This window comes from Psammomys obesus, unplaced genomic scaffold (genome assembly GCF_907164565.1).
Source record: "Psammomys obesus unplaced genomic scaffold, mPsaObe1.curated_primary_1811, whole genome shotgun sequence".
NCBI lineage: Eukaryota > Metazoa > Chordata > Mammalia > Rodentia > Muridae > Psammomys > Psammomys obesus.
The window spans coordinates 40,459,859-40,476,206 of NW_026592118.1; the positions used below are offsets into that span (position 1 = coordinate 40,459,859).

Sequence of the window (16,348 nt, forward strand, 5' to 3'; positions counted from 1 at the left end):
TGATGCAAGTGCAGATTGCGTATTGTTATATATATATAGTACATTGTGTTTTTGTTTTCCCCCATCCAGTCAATTCTTTTTGGTGGTGAGTACATGTTAGAAGTACATGTCTTGTATGGTCTTAATCTCTGTTGTGTACTATTTTTTTATAGTCTTAAGTTATAATAAAAAAAAATCAAAAAGTAGGAACCAAACATAAAAGGTCTAGTAAAGCCAAAAATTAATTTCCTATTGATTTTAAAGTGATCTAGCTGAGTTTTTACACTGAAAGCAAAGATTATAACAAGTGTAGCCCATGGTATTTATTTTCAGTCAAACCAAAGTTACATATAATTCTGCCTCTGCTTATACGGGATATGAACACTAACACACTCCCTTCAAAGACTTGCACAGGCCAAATTGTTGGAATGCTGATTTTCTTGACAACTCTAAACCCCCAAACTATGAGAATACGTTATGGTGTAGTTGAAGATAGCATAGTCAGATGTTTGCTTAAAACCTAGAGACTTTATGTGTTGCTTTTCATGTGCTGTGCCAAGTCTTGATAATACTTTCTCCCCCAACCAAGGGACCTCATAACCTGATTATGGTTATTGCTTTACAAACAGTTTTGACAGAAGGTGGCTGCTAGAGCTTAACATATGTCCCGGTTCCATGTGATGGAGCCGGTTCTTGCAAACTAAGCTCAATGTTTATCCTTTGCTGAAGTCAGCAAATAGAGTTAGAGAGATACCCAGTCATCTATCACACCAAATAAAAGGACATAACGGCTTTCAAAAGGGTTTTCCCACTTACCCAAAAGGCTTTCTGAAAGCTTCTACCTCTGCAAAAAAGAAAAAAAGGAAAAAAAAAAAAAAGAAAAAAAGAAAAAAAAATGAAAAAAAAAAAAGAGAAAAAGTTAGACCAATTATGGCAGATTGCATGAAACATGAGAACGTCACAGTAACGGCTACTTTTCATTATGTTTGTCTTTGGGTCATGATCAACGAACCGGAAGTTATTGATATGGTATCAAAAGAGAGATTGGTATTCTGAAGGATGGTTCTCTGGTGTCTAGGATACTGCTGTAAGGATTATCTGAAAGGGAAACGAGTCTTTCAGGTGCATGTTCTAAAAGCTTTGATGGACTGGAAGTAGCGTGGAGAGTTGTACCATCGCGAGGGTGGCCTAAGACTACAATGCTAAAGTATGCATACCTCAGTTTCAAAACTTTTGAAAGGAAGTCTCAGCCACAGAATGCATATACCTGTAGAGTTTTGCATGGGTTTTATATGAATACAATTTAAAAAAAAAAATAGCTGCTTGCACATTATACCAGAAAAACCTCCAAAACTGCAATTGCTTTGAAAATAGATTTTAGGTTTTTTGGAGTTTTCTGAAATGCTTGGTCTGTATTTTGATAATTGTGCATACTATGTAAAAATGTTGGTGGACCCATAAATGACCAGACTTTTTCTAAGAAAAATGTTGCTTTAATGCATTTCATGAATTTTTACTCTTCTATCATTGCTTGCTAGTAATAGCAAACCTGCTTTTCTGCATCTGCTTTGCGTAGCTGTTGTAAGGCTTTGAACTAATGTATGTATTTATTGCTTGAACTTCTGTGCATACCTTATAAAGCATAATGTCTGACAATTTAAATGGCTCATGTATTCTTGCTTCTACCATAAACTGATTATGGGGACTATGGTCTTTTGTATACAGCAAATTTTAACTGTAGCACAAACATCTGTTTATGTATTGGTGGGATATACCTGTTTTATTTATCTTCTTTGAGGTAAACTAATTTTTGATACTTTTCATTACTGTGTACTATGTTCATACTTTGAATTCTCTGACGTTAGAAGTCACGGTTGAGAATTGTAACAGCTGTTATTTGTTCTGTATTCATGGCTTTCACTGCTGAATAAAATAAAGGACCAAACCTAGGATTTGAAAGAAAACTGTCTACCTCTAACACCAGGGAGTTATCAGATTCTATTTTACATAGTTTGAGTCTACAAAGACACAACTGCTTAAACCTAGTGGGCTTAAGACTAATATTCCATGTGTTGGATTCATGGCATCGTTGTATTGTTTGAAAATCAATTAAAATTTTATGTGACTGTTACAAGTATTTGGTAGAATTACCACTACCTGGGCTTTTTTTTTTTTTTTTTTTTTTGACAAGTCAGATAAAGACAAATGCCATCAGCATCCTGTGTCTACAGCTGCTTAACTTCATAAGAATGCATTTCTGTGTGATTAGGGAATCGGAGAACAGCCACCTAGGAATGGAGCTACAGAAGTACACTTAAAATAAATGGTCCTGGACTTTAATGTCCCTGGGCAGATTCAGTTGCAAAAATCCAATAGACTATTCTGTAAAGTTTTCAGATTGGGTGTTTACATTTTTTGAGTATCTGTAAGACCTTTTTTTTGTATTACTCATGTCAGTGTTAGCACACACCTGGACAGTAATTTTACTCGCATACTAGCTATTGAAGGAAGCACAGCTTACTCTTGTTACTTCATTCATTCTGGTTACAATGAAAGGGGCTTTTTTTTTTTCACTCAGACAAATCTTACTGAGCATAAGAGAAAGATGTACATTTTCCTATAGAATTAATGTATGAACAGTGTGTCACTACAGCTGGATGTAAAGATGTATATGAAACCATTTCATTCGTTGGTTACATTTCTGAAGTACAAATAAAAAATGTGATTCTTTTTTGACCCATTTACAACCACTAGGATTTTATTCTATCCGAGAGACCATTCTTGCATTTTAGAACCAAGCTATAAAGCCCATGTCCTGCGATTTGTTTAAAAATAAATTCATAAGAACTGATGAATTCTAAAGTAGCTCATACTCAAATGTAGTCAGTAAAGATTTTAGCTGCTTGTCAGATGCATTCTAATAAGAAATATCCTCAGGTTCAAGTTTGTTCTCTTGTAGCCTTCATTGTTTATTTTCCTGTTTTTATTCGAACAGACCTCAGCATTGTAAATGTTAAACCTTAAAACATGAAGAGATGAGTAGCCTTAATTTTGATGATTTTCCTTTTTGTTTGATACCACTCCCCCCCCCCAACACATACACACAGGCACATACTCTCATGCACCCATACATGTTAATCATGACATACTCGTGCGCTTTCTACCATTCTACTACAAGAATAGTAGACACAGCTGTAAATAGTTTTGTAGGATGTTGGGGATAAATTCAAGACCTTCTAGAGGCAAACCCCAGCAAGACAGGACCTTAGCAGAGAAGGTGTTGAGTATATTTTTATTTCAGGCACAATTTAATGCTCTCTGTCATCCCAGTGAAAGGGTGACTTGACTAAAATGCTGTTCACAGGATAAAGAATTGTTTCAAAAGAAACATGAACGTGAGATAAATTTTCCTGAACTTTAAAATTCATCTTTTTCACATTGATTAGCTGGAAGTAAATGAATACTAACTTCCCCTGTCCGGGGTACTTCGTTAAATGACTAATACTGATATAATAACAATAAAGTACTGGGGCCTTCTACATTTTAACACCGAGAAAAATAACCGAGGGATTAAAACTATTAGTGTAATAAAGAAGCAAGCCTGATTCAGCTAACACTGTTGATTTAGTTCTGTATTCAAACTCATGTCATCCTATGTCTAAATGCGTTACACTGCAGAGATATATTTTGTGTGGTCAGAGAAGAATTAAAATGCTTTTAAAATGTTGGTCACAAGTTACTTTCATAGTTTTAAAAGTTAAAAAAATAATGCAGACTATGAGTAAACAAACGCCAATGACCGTGGTAGGTCATATGCAGTCCCTGGGACGGAACAAGTAAGGGCTGAGCAGCCTCTGTTGTGACCTATTGACATCATTGCATATCTTGTAGGAAATCATATTTAGACAAATTCTAACACAGGGATGCTAAGGAAAAAAAAAATCTCAGCTGCATCTTCAAAGTCTTAGTTTTTAAGTTTTAAAGCAAACTCTTTGAAAATTTCCAAAAATTACTCCAAAAGAATGTGTAACCTGAGAAAGTAAAGTATGGCTTCACTGGGGATCTGACGCAGGTCCTGGTCAAGGCTCCGTCAGTCTAGACTAAAATAATACATGTGTCACCAAGTAGATGACCAGAGCTGAGTTTAGTAGTTTATCTCGTGGGAAGTTTTCAACTTATAAGTGACCCTGACATACTAAGTCAAAACACATGTGCCCATATGTACATACATAATAAACCAAACCATGACTTTAAGCCGATGTAGGTATTTTGATGTGAAACTTTGTTATGAGCCTCAAGTCTCTCAAATGAGCATTTCTCCTCCTCTCTTTTTTAAACTCTGTTTTGCACATGTGAGTGTTTGCCAGGATGTCTCTGCACCACCGGTACTCTCAGAGACTGTTAGAGTCAGATGTCCTGGAACTGGAGTCACAGATAGTTGTGAGCCACTGTGCGGGTGCGGGGAACCCAACCCAGATCCTCTAGGAGAGCATCTAGTAGTACTCGTTAACCACTGAGCCATCTCTCCAGCCCTTAATCTGTTGCTTAAAATTGAAATAAATTTTATCCTCCAAATTCACAGCTCATTATTTTCCATTGTTCCTATAATTTTGTTTAAACGTTTGCACAACATATTGACCTTCCCTTTACATTTGACATGACAAAAAAAAAAAAGTAACCATGACGATTCACAAGCAGAAGTGAATGTTGAACAAAAAAGGAGATTAAAAAAAAAAAAAAAAAGTAGAGCTGTGTTTAAGGAAATCCCCCGTGCAAGCACTGTGCATGTTGCCATGATAACGCTCAGGGACACTAACAGGAGACAAACATTCCTTGGTGTCTCCTTCCCGTGACAGCAGCGGCCTACAATCTTCACCCACGTGACACTAGGAAGAACAACTGGGCTGGCTTCCCTGCTTAACTGTCCTCTAAGTGTATTCAAGTACTGGACGAAATGCCCAAATTTCTAAAAGTACTGGCTCTTTTGATCAAATGTATGAAAGAAAATAATCTCAGAAGAAAGCTATAAAGTTAATTTTTTCACATGATATAAAGCTATTATAATACTATATTCACATTCTTCTCTAAGCTAAAATGTTGCGCTATTTTAAAAAACATGAAAACTTGAATGAGTATCAAGCTCAGAGCTTGAAATTCAACTATACACCAATATTTAAATGTTTCGTTTAAATGGCTTCATAAAAGTGGCTTCTACTCAAGGCCTGTATTCAGGTCAGCTAATCCACAGGAAAACAAAGCCTTAGTAGAAAGCCTGTTTGCAGAAAACATGGGACACACCCTGTGAGAATTTCAAAAGCACCCTGACAACAACGCCACGCCATCACTTACATTCCTGGGGAGGGGGGTGGGGTTAATATTCGACATTACATGAAAACTGTTTTCTGAAATCATCTGAAAACTAAAGAATGGAAAATATTAAGCAATTTAACAAAATCATATTTCAGGTATAATTCTTTTTGCCTCATAACTATGCAGAGATATATCAGCTTCAGCAAACAGCCAACAAGTTTGACTATAACGTGGCTAAGACTGCAGTCTCCTTGTTTTCCCTGTTGAAGGTTTTTTTTTAATAGTCACTCCTGTATATAATCCATTGTTTGTATTTTATGACATTATATATTTTACTTCCCATTTTCTCACTGTTTTAGGAATATTGTCCTAGCAAACTCTGCTACAAAATGGACCTATATCATTAATATTCTCCTCAGCAGAAATGTAAAACCATCATTGGATAAATGTGCATCAGTAGTTATCAGTTTCCCATGATAGTATTGGTCAAAGAACCTTAGCTATCCTAATATTCTGGGGTGGGGGTTGCACATTTGAAACTATAATTGCTATTTTTGACACTGAAATGACATATCCATAGGAACTTCCAAGGAATCTCTATTTTTGTGGGGGAAGTGTATCACATATCCAGGAACTCATAAATCATGGCTTGAAGAGTTCATTTTCTCTGGTGCAGGTTTCATAACCATTTCATCCTATTACGGGGTTAGTAGGTAACAAATTTTTGTTTATGATTGTTGCCCAGCTTTATCCTCATACTGCTCACTTGATTTTCCTTTTTCCTCATTATGTAGCTCTGTCTTGAATGGAACTTACTATGTTGGCCAGCCTCATAGAGGCCCACCTTCCTCTTCCTCCTGAGAGTTAGGTTTAATGGCATAGATTACTATATTCACCCTTTAATTGCCTTTTGGCTTTTAGGAACGCTTTAACAGTATTGAATAAAGGAACATTTTTGTGACTAAGCTATAAGACATTCCACAGCCACCAGAATATGAGAGATTCCTTCTCCAGCCTAGTGGAAAGAGGACAGTAAAAGGCAGATAACTATCAAGGCTGGCTATGGATCTAGGCAAGCCCTGTGTCTATAACAACAAAAAACAGACATGCATAAGATTGAATATGAGAATTGGACCTGAACTAGAAAACACCTTTCATGTCATTTGCAACTCTAATTAATTCACAGTGATTGCATATAGAGATAAAATACAGTTGTGTTAGATTCTGAGGCTAGACCCTTGCATTTTGCAAGAAGGTACATCATTGACTGTAATGACATCTGTCATAAAGACAAGCCAGGGAATTTGATATGATGACAATGGTTTGTGTACCTATGTTTTATTCCCTATTGTCAATGAGATGAGAGAAATATTTACACTATGAATCCAGATCTTGAAGATTAGCAGTGGATAAGAACTTAAGTTGGAAATAATTTTATGTTGGGGTATTAGCCATTAAAGTGGAGTGAGTAGTTGAAGATTTTTAATTTTAATATTGATTTATCTTTTATTTAAACAGCAGTTATTCCTACCTGCTGTATATCCAAATCACCACACAGAGACTAGAGCACAATGCTGGGTAATAATTACTTCATCCTAAACCTCCAAACTCATATAGCTTCCTCCCATTCAGATTCCCCATGCTATAATTGCTTTTTAGTCATATCTTAAGCACTGTTCATTTCTCCTGATGTTTCCTGGTCCTCTCCTTTCAGATCTCTCTTTCCACCTTTCTTTCTTCTCCCATCTGGACCGAGATGTCCCACCCATTCTCTCCATTGCTCAGCATTGGCTGGTTGTTTTTATTTGGCAATACAGAGAACAAATGGTGGCGTGTTTACACAAACTTGAGACAGGTGATGCTTAGAATAAGCATCATAATGCAATGTCAGGATTGAAACCAGATAGTGGGGTAGAGAAATCAGCATTTGAGTGAACAAGGGTAAATTGTATACATTCCACAAGAACATTATGCAGTAAGTGGAGCGTATGACTGATAAATATATTACATTTCAATGAATTCCTACCAGACATAAAGCACCAAATGTACATGGTAAGTACTCAGGAAGTACCACAACTCATTATATTTTGTTGAAAACTGATATCCATGCTCAGTGACACATAGGATGGTCTTTAGGGAAGGCTAAAGTTTCCCTCTTTGCACTGCAGGACCGCTTCCTTATTCTCTCACTTGAAGCCACGCCTTTAGATCACTGTAAGTAATATGTTTGGTCTATAGATGTACATTTTGGAACAAATCTATCTCTTTCTCAAATTTACTAATATGCAACACTATGTTCTGAACATCTCTCACAGCATCACGTGTAAGTACTTGGGAGGAAAACTTGATGTCCTATAGCTGGAATCCAGCCATGTTTACCCATGTTTTAAGACAAATCTTCTCCTCCCTTCTTTGGATGGAGTGGTAGATGATATTTCATTCCTACCAGTAGTTTCCAGATATTCATAGTTTCTCCATTATTCATAGAGCAGAATAGTAGATCTGGGGGCTCATAGGATTCTGAGAGCTCACAGGACTCATAGTTGTCCATGACAGAATGCTTATCAGCAATCTCCTTGCCATCTGTCCATGCTGTCCGGTACTTTTCCCATCAACTCTTGTCAATCCTCAATCACCAGCTAGCTGACTTTAAAAGATTTGGCCCTGTCTCAGCTGCATTTTTTAAAAATATTTTTTAATTGAGAGAGAGAGAATAAGCAGATGCCATGGCACACATGTGGAGGACATCAGAACACAACTTGTGACAGTCGGTTTTCTCCTAAGTCTAGCAAAAGCCCTTCAATTGTATCAAATAGTGCAGTGACACCAAGACAATGTCTTCGTCACTTCCAAACTCCATAAACGGGGTGAAACTCACTTCCTACTGTACATCATGTTCCAGATATTGGGTGAATCTCCAAGGCAACCCCCCCTTTTTTAATCTCAATCATACAAGCCAGCCACAGCACTTCCTCCTCTGTTATTAGGCCCAAAGAAACCATCAACAAAAGCTACAGGTATGTTCGAATCACACAGCAAAGTAAACTCAATTGAACTCTCTCCTTATACTGTTTCACAGAAGATAGTTACATTATAACCAGATCCAGAATGATGCTAAGGCTCCTCAGTCCATTCAGCTTTTCTTCTTTGTACTCTTCTTCCACGGGCATACAGGTTCCTCACATCAGACAGTGTTCACTTGCCAATCATTAATAAAACTTTGCTCATTTGAAGTTGGGTTTGGATTTGAAGTTCACAAAGCCAAAGACACTGTTGAAATATTCAGGAATCAAACTTCAGGCATCAGATATATGAGTGATTCATAGAGTTCTTCCTTGTTGTTAAGGAAAATTAACTTCTCTAATACTTATTGGAGGGTTCACACTGTGGGGTAGAGTCTGCTCCAAGACTCAGGAATTACATATGGCCTTAGTAGAAATGAAAACAAAACAAAAAACAAAAACCAAAAAATCCCAGGAGGCCGGATGGGGTAGCCCATGCCTTTAATCTCAGAACTCCAGAGGCAGAAGCAGGCTAATCGCTGAGAGTGTATGGTCGGCCTGGTCTACATGGTAGGCTGAGTTCCATTACAGGGCTACACAGATATAGAGGCCCTGTCTCCAAACAAACAAAGAAAACAATAACAAACAAACAAACAAAAAGCCCAGAGACTGAGTAAACAGAGCTATGCTATACATGAAAGCATACACTGTTGGGTCCTATTTTAATTTCTGTTCCTGTGATAAAATACCCTGGCTAAAACCAACTTAGGAAAGAAAAAGTCAGTCTGACTTAAAATCCCCACAGTTCATCATTGCTGGGAAGTCATAGCAGGAACACAATGCCTATCATATCACATCTAATAGTAAAGAAAGGAATGAATACATGCATGGCTCTATGTGCTCAGGACCGTCTCTATACTTAGAGAGTCCAGAATCCCATCAGAGGGGGTTGCCACCCACAGGGGTTAACAACTGTTAACAAGACACTCCCCCACAGACACATCCACAGCCCAACTGGAGCTGATAATCCCTCATTGAGACTTTGGGTATTTTTTCTTCAAGTTGACAATTCATATTACCTATCAAATCAGGGAACAAGGGACCAGACCAATAAAAATAATATTTGGTGGATGTAGCAACTTACCTTTAATTTCATCCATGAAGGTAGAAACAGGAGTCCCCAGGGCCAGCTGGCTAGCAAGACTAGCTCTTCCATCAAGCTTTGGGTATGAATTAGAGGCCCTGCCTTAAAAATTAAGGTAGAAGAACAAGAGAGGATGATTCCCAATGTCAACCTTGAGCCTTCACATGCACAAGTATTCAACATACATGTGTGTCTATGAAAATGGCGATATGCATTTGCACACAAGTGCATGTTCTTGCACATACATGCACAAGCACACACACACAAAGTTGGGGGAGGAAGCCAAGGTAGCAGTGCAAATCAATGTGCCAGGGAAACCTAGAGGAAATTCCAGGCCTATCAGCTGTGATGCTCTCCTCTGGGTGATTTTTGAAAACACATACTAGATGGGTGTGTGAGACAGTAAGCTGGATCCCTGGAGACTTAGTTTAAAACCTGACTTGTTTCCTGATTCAGTGGCATTGCCTCAAAACACTTATTTCACTCTCTGCTTAACAGTATGCTTAAACGTACAAAGAAAAAATAACAGAACATTTTAGCAGATGCCCTTAAAGGTCATTTTCAGCTTCAAAATCATTTGATTCACTCAAATCTAAATTCAATGACTAAATTTAGTAATCATGATCTAAGAAATTGTTTTTCCAAAGGTGAAAGGAAAGCAAGTGTGTGCGGCTTTTGAGAGCTGATCAATACCCAACTTCAATAAATAATGAGTTATTTGTTCTGATTGAGAGAAGCTGGTTTGAAATGAGGAGACTGGGTAATTCAGAAATCTTAGTCTTTGAGCTACTTCACCATTAATTGGCTGCACAGCTAACAGCTGTGAGTCAGAGCTGCTGTCTAGTCCTTTTGTACCAAAAGTCCTTTGAGAGAGAAAGGACTTTATCCAGTGGGAGAGAAAAGGAAATCTGCTCCCAATAAGTTCTGACTGCCCAAACCTGGGCTCCCTAGCCTTGGAGTGCTATAGCCAGAGGTTTTCTTTTTAATTTTTAATTTATTATTTGTCACAATTTATTCACTTTGTATCCTGGCTGTGGCCCCCTCCCTTGTCTCCTCCCAACCCCACTCTCCCTCCCTCTTCTCTCCTTTGCCCCTCCTCAAATCCACTGATAGGGGAGGTCCTCTTCTTCCTCTTCCATCTGACTTATCAGGTCCATATGAGCTTATCAGGTCTCATCAGGACTGGCTGTATTGTCTTCCTTTGTGGCCTGGTAAGGTTGAATCCTCCAGGAGGGAGGTGATCAAAGAGCCAACCACTGAGTTCATGTCAGAGACAGTCCCTGTTCCCATTACTAGGAAACCCACTTGGAAACTGAGCAGCCAATGGGTTTCCTTTGAACAGGGGGTCGAGGTCCTCTCCATGCATGGTCCTTAGTTGGAATATCAGTCTCTGCAGGCCCTGTGGGCCCAGGTAATTTGGCTCTGTTGGTCTCTCTTTAGAGCTCCTGGCCCCTCCAGGTCTTTTTCTATTGCATCCTTTTTTCATAAAATTCCCTGCACTCTGCCCAATGTTTGGCTATGAGTCTCAGCCTCTTTTCTATACCTTGAACAGGAGAGTCTTTAAGAGGCCCTCTGTGGTAGGCTCCTGTCCTGTTCCCTGTCTTCTCCTGCTTCTGATGTCTATTGCATTTTCATGTCTGAATGAGCATTGAACATCTTCCCTAGGGTCCTCCTTGTTGTTTAGCTTCTTTAGCACTACAGATTTCAGTTTGTTTATCCTTTATCATATGTCTGATAACCACTTATAAGTGAGTATATACCATATGTGTCTTTCTGCTTCTGGGTTACCTCACTTAGAATGGTCTTTTCTAGTTCCCATTATTTGCCTGAACATTTCATGATTTCCTTGTTTTTAATATCTGAGTAGTATTCCATTGTGTAAATGTAGTAAAAGGCTAGGTCCAGCAACTTCCACAAGGATTTTGTTGTTGTTGCTGCTGTTTTGCTGGGAGTGGAGGTGAAAAGGTCAGGGATGAGGGGCAGACCTGATAGGACAGGGAAGTGAGTCTGATTGAGGCATGTGATGTAAAATTCCCAAAGAATCAATAAAAATATTATGTTGGAAAAAAAAATAACTCTAGGGCCAATGAGATGGCTCATTGGGTAAAGGTTCCTGATGTAGAGCTGACAGCCTGAGTTTAATTTCTGGAACCCACATAGTAGAAAAGAACCAACTACCCAAAGTTGTTATTGACACAAAACAAACAACAAAGGAAAAAACAGAAACAAACAAACAAACAAACAAACAAACAAAACACCACAGCTCTTAACTGAAAAGGAATAAAAGATAGTTTATTTTGGAGCCAAATTTGAGTGATACAGGGAGCTAAGTTACTCCAGGTCCATGAACCAGGTTCATGAAATTTTATAGCAACAGAACAAAGAAAGTCATGAATCAAAAAGATGTTTAAGTGTCTGGTGGAAACCAGACAGTTACAAGTTACAAGATATGGGGAAGCCTTAGAAGGCTCAGACGCTGGTGATGATCTTTGGCCCGCCATTACAAAAGTGTCTTGTGAAGTTAATGTATTCCAAAGCTTTTTATCTGTTTACCAGGATCTTTGGTCTAGGAGCTCAGCAAGGAATGCCCTTAAGGGGCCTGAAGATGACCCCAACAAAATTTTAATTATACCGTGGGATAAGGAACATCTCAAGCTCTCCTTTGTCACTGAAGATTTTTAATCAGTTACTCAGCCTACATGGACAGTTTCTTGCTAGGAATTCTTGTTCACATTGTCCTCATGAGCCATCCCCTTCCCCTCCAATATACAAATCTACACCAAACAACAAAAGCTTTAACAACATGCACTGCTAAAGTTTACACATGAATGCATTCAATGAGTTCAGGGGTTTGTCATTTTTGCATAATTCTTTCCAGGATGGTCAATTTAGAATCATGAGAACAGCAAACACATTTTCATCTTTTGCAAATCTGCATTTAAAAGATCTTATTTTCTGTACCCACAGAAACTGCTCTCATACAGGCTGAGAATTTTTTTGTATGCTGAGACACTTGTAGGCAAGCTTGCATGTCATCTTATTGGAAGCTCACAGCTATTACATGGTATGTGAAATCTCTTTTATCAGGTAGGAAAAATGAAATCTGGCAAGACTACAGTGACATGGATGATGTCACTGATGTGGTAAGGGCTGGGACTGAAGTACACTTCTACTGGTTATGCAGAAACTATCAGTTTGGTTTTGTATAGGAAGACATGACAAATTCACATCAAAAGGTAAATGTACAAAGCACATAGGTTACCAAGACTACAGGAATGTTACATGAAATAAATATCCTTAGGTAGAAATTACCAGCACATGTTTTGAGTGAGACCAAATCCTATAGTTCATAACGAATATGGTTGTTTTTCAACTTGCTTAAGGTCTTATTTTTAGAGGAACTTTCAGAATATGGCTGCTTTGGCAAGAGATCACATCCAAAGACCTTACAGGTCTGTGTGATCTGGCTAGAATACAAACATGCCTTTAATCCAGAAAACAGAAGCAAGCAAATCTGAGTTCAAGGTCAGCCTAGTATAGAGCAAGTTTCCAGTAAAGAAAAGCTTAGGTCTAGGCGTGGTGTTGTACACCTTTAATTCCAAACAATGAAGGAAATCTTAGTTTGTAGAAGGAAGCATCCCTGTTTGAAAGTGATGTTTAATTGAGTGGCAGAAAAAAGTGATCAATCAGAGAAAGATTTGACAGAACAGGATACACCAAACTCTCATGAGAAGAGAGGAAAGCCAAGCTACCTCAGGGGCAGTGCTAAGAGAAGAGACAGTTTTGCCAGGACAGATACACAGAGACAGGTTGAAGACAGAACAAGCTAGAAACAGGTAAAGACAGAATGAGCCGGAGAATGAGAAGGAGCCAGAAGAGTGGAGCAGATTGCTTGAGTTAGTTTGAAGCCAAGCAGAGGGATACAGAGGCTGTGAGAACATCAAGATTGAATTAGTCAGTTGGGAGAGGAGTTTGAGCCAGAACAGCTGAGCTGAACCAGTCAGCCCAGAGCTCAGTAAGAGCAAGAAAGGGCGAGCTTGTTAAGCAGTAAGTCTCAGAGGCTGAGAACATTCTAGGCTTAGATTAGACTGTACAGAAGGGAGAAGCTTCCACCTGGCAGAGGCAGTAAGCCTCTGAGACAACAACTGGGACAGGTGAAATAAAGTTCCTTTTACACGGCTTCATTCCCAAATGAATTCAGGTAACAGCATGAATATTGGTTGTAGTTTTCCATTAATCAACGTACAATAATTTTGAAATCAATTAGCACCATGATATGTTAGACAGGCTCCAAAGACCTTAGAAGAGGCCAATATGACTAGCTATTAGAAGACAACATATTCAGCCTGTCATTGGTATTTCCTGGAGCCTCAGGGGACTCTGCCAGTATTAGACAAATGTACCCATAAGAGACATTTCTTTAAGTGAAGAACCACATGCAGTGTCCACTCAGTTGACAGTGTAGCTAGTGCGAGGGGGTACTCAGTGAAAGTGATCCCATATGAAGGCTATGGTATGATACAGTCTATAGCCCTTTTCCCAGAAGCTGCTTATTATTACTAAAACTACTTTTACTACCACCTAAGCTGTCTCTTTATTAGCTTATTGTTTCAGTGTCTGCTGGATCAGTTGGCTAACTTAATTGGAAAATGTTCTGAAAAGAAAAGTTAAAAAGCAAAACAAGAATTCCATTCACTCTGCCCATCAGTTGGCCATCAGGCTCAGCATCTGCTTTGACAGTCTATACTGCAGAAGCTTTCAGAGGCCCTCCGTGGCAGGTTTCAAGGTTGTTTCCTGTTTTCTTCTGGCTTTCAGAGGCCCTCTGTAGCAGGTTCCGAGGTTGTTTCCTATTTTCTTTTTCTTCTGATGTCTATCCTCTGAAATAGTAAGAGCTGGAGGGGACGGGAACTCCACAAGGAGAGCAACAGAACAAGATAATTTGAACACAGGGAACTTCCCAGAGACTCATACTCCAACCAAGGACTATTCGTGGAGATAACCTAGAACTCCTGCACAGATGTAGCCCACGGCAGTTCAGTGTCCAAGTGGGTTACATAGCAATGGGAAGAGCCTCCCCCTGAGGGGGGAGCAGGCTTTCCAGGCCACGGTAGAGGACAATGCAGCCACTTTTGATGAGAACTGATAGACTAAGATCACAAAGGAGAGGTGAACCTCCACTATCAGTGGACTTGGGGAGGGGCATGCATGCAGAAAGGGGAGGGAGGGTGGGATCGGGAGGGGAGGAGGGAGGGGCTTATGGGGGGATACAAAATGAATAAAGTGTAATTAATAAAAAATTAAAAAAAAAGCAAAACAAGATACTGACTACCGTTTCAATACCAATTTCCACCCTTTGCTAGTTAAGTTGTAAGGGATGGAGAACAAAACCATTACCCAGCAAGGCTTTTAGGGAGAACATAATTGCTTACACATCCAAAAACATCAGGCAAGTTTGCAACACATGATTAGGCAGCCAATTGTGTTGAAAATATGCTTGCTCATTCACAGAAAACCACACCCCAGGCTCATGCACTCACTTTAGTTCTGAAATCCAGCTAGCACCAAGCTATCCCCATTATATACATATATAATTAGGTCATAAGGATGTCTGAGAGACAGTGTAGTTTTCAAAGCCCACATTAGCCCAGGAATGCTTGTCTCGAGGCTGTTTCAGACTTTCTAGTCATTACCTTCTATCAAAGCACACTGACAAGGAACAGCTAAATGCCAGGAACTATGTTGAGTGAAACATTTGTGAAAACAGATGACACCTCCGCTGTACTTCAAAACCTCTGATTTATCTTCTAAATATGTCACCCAATAAAAGGAAAGTGAGGCTCCATTGTATATTTAATCTCAGGCACACTTCCCCATTTTTATCTCTTGGCTAACATTAATGCATGCTGGTGATTTGAAAACCCTTTCTCTAGGTCCTAGAATTTATCCCCCCTAAGGCTACCATTCACTTTGAATGACCTTAAATATCGTAGAGCCAATCAAAGCAAAGCAAGAAGCAGGGATGTCTTTCCACTGCTTTTGTTTGGGATGGTTGGTTTGGAACATAACAAGAAGTTTCTTACAACAAACAGGCTTCAGGGACGCAGAAAACGTGCCTGTCATATGACTCTTTGCCCCTTCAGTAATCTCTTGTTCCTGTTGGTTTTAGTTATATGGCTGATTATTAGCAGGTCATTCTAAGATCCACTCTGTAGGTTTGGCTTGACTGTGTGCTAGGAACTAGGTCTTCTAAGTGCTAAACGTTGTTCCCATTCCCAACAGGTTACTACCTAAAGTGTAGGAAGTGAAAGCCCAATGCTAGCAGGCTGACTACTCAGAAAGAATAATAGGACTTCCAGTTAAGCAACAAATTCCACTTTCTTTTTCTCCCAGGTGCTTGTTGATTGATTCTGTCTCTGTCATCACCCAAGGCAAAGCCTAAGGCACAAACTTCACCTTTTCACGTGGTATTGGTTAGGGTTTTTTTTTTTTTTTTTGGTCAACTTTACACAAATCCAGGAGAGAGTTTCAGCTGAAGAACTGCCTCCACCATATTGGCCAGTGACAGGTTCTGTAAGGCATTTTCGTAATTGCCAGTCCCAGAGCCCAGCCCTCTGTGGGTGATGCCATCCCACTCAGGCAAGTGTAGGCTATATAGGAAAGCTAGCTGAGCAAGCCAGTAAGCAGAATCTATCCATGGTTTCTGCTTTCTGTTCTTGCCTTGGCTTTCCTCAATGATGAGCTGTACCCTCTAAGCCAAATAAACCCTTTATTTCTTAGATTACTTTTGGTCAGAATACTTTAGTATAGTAACAGGAAAGCAAACTGGGACATGCATCATGTTGACCGTCAGGTTCTGTGTTAATTTTCTGTTGTTGTAACACAAAATTACTTTGTCAGGGCAGAAAACGACACA

The 16,348-nt window shown here is 39.2% G+C and overlaps 1 protein-coding gene across 3 annotated transcripts in view; it reads left to right on the forward strand.

The window, feature by feature from the left end:
• Positions 1-2,121, forward strand: part of Foxp2 (forkhead box P2) — a 571,048-nt gene extending 568,927 nt beyond the window's left edge. For all 3 annotated transcript variants that reach the window (XM_055612683.1, XM_055612681.1, XM_055612682.1), the window contains one exon: positions 1-2,121. This exon is cut by the window's left edge and continues 1,374 nt beyond it. The gene's annotated coding sequence lies outside the window, so the exon portion shown is untranslated.
• The last annotated feature ends 14,227 nt before the right edge of the window (positions 2,122-16,348 follow it).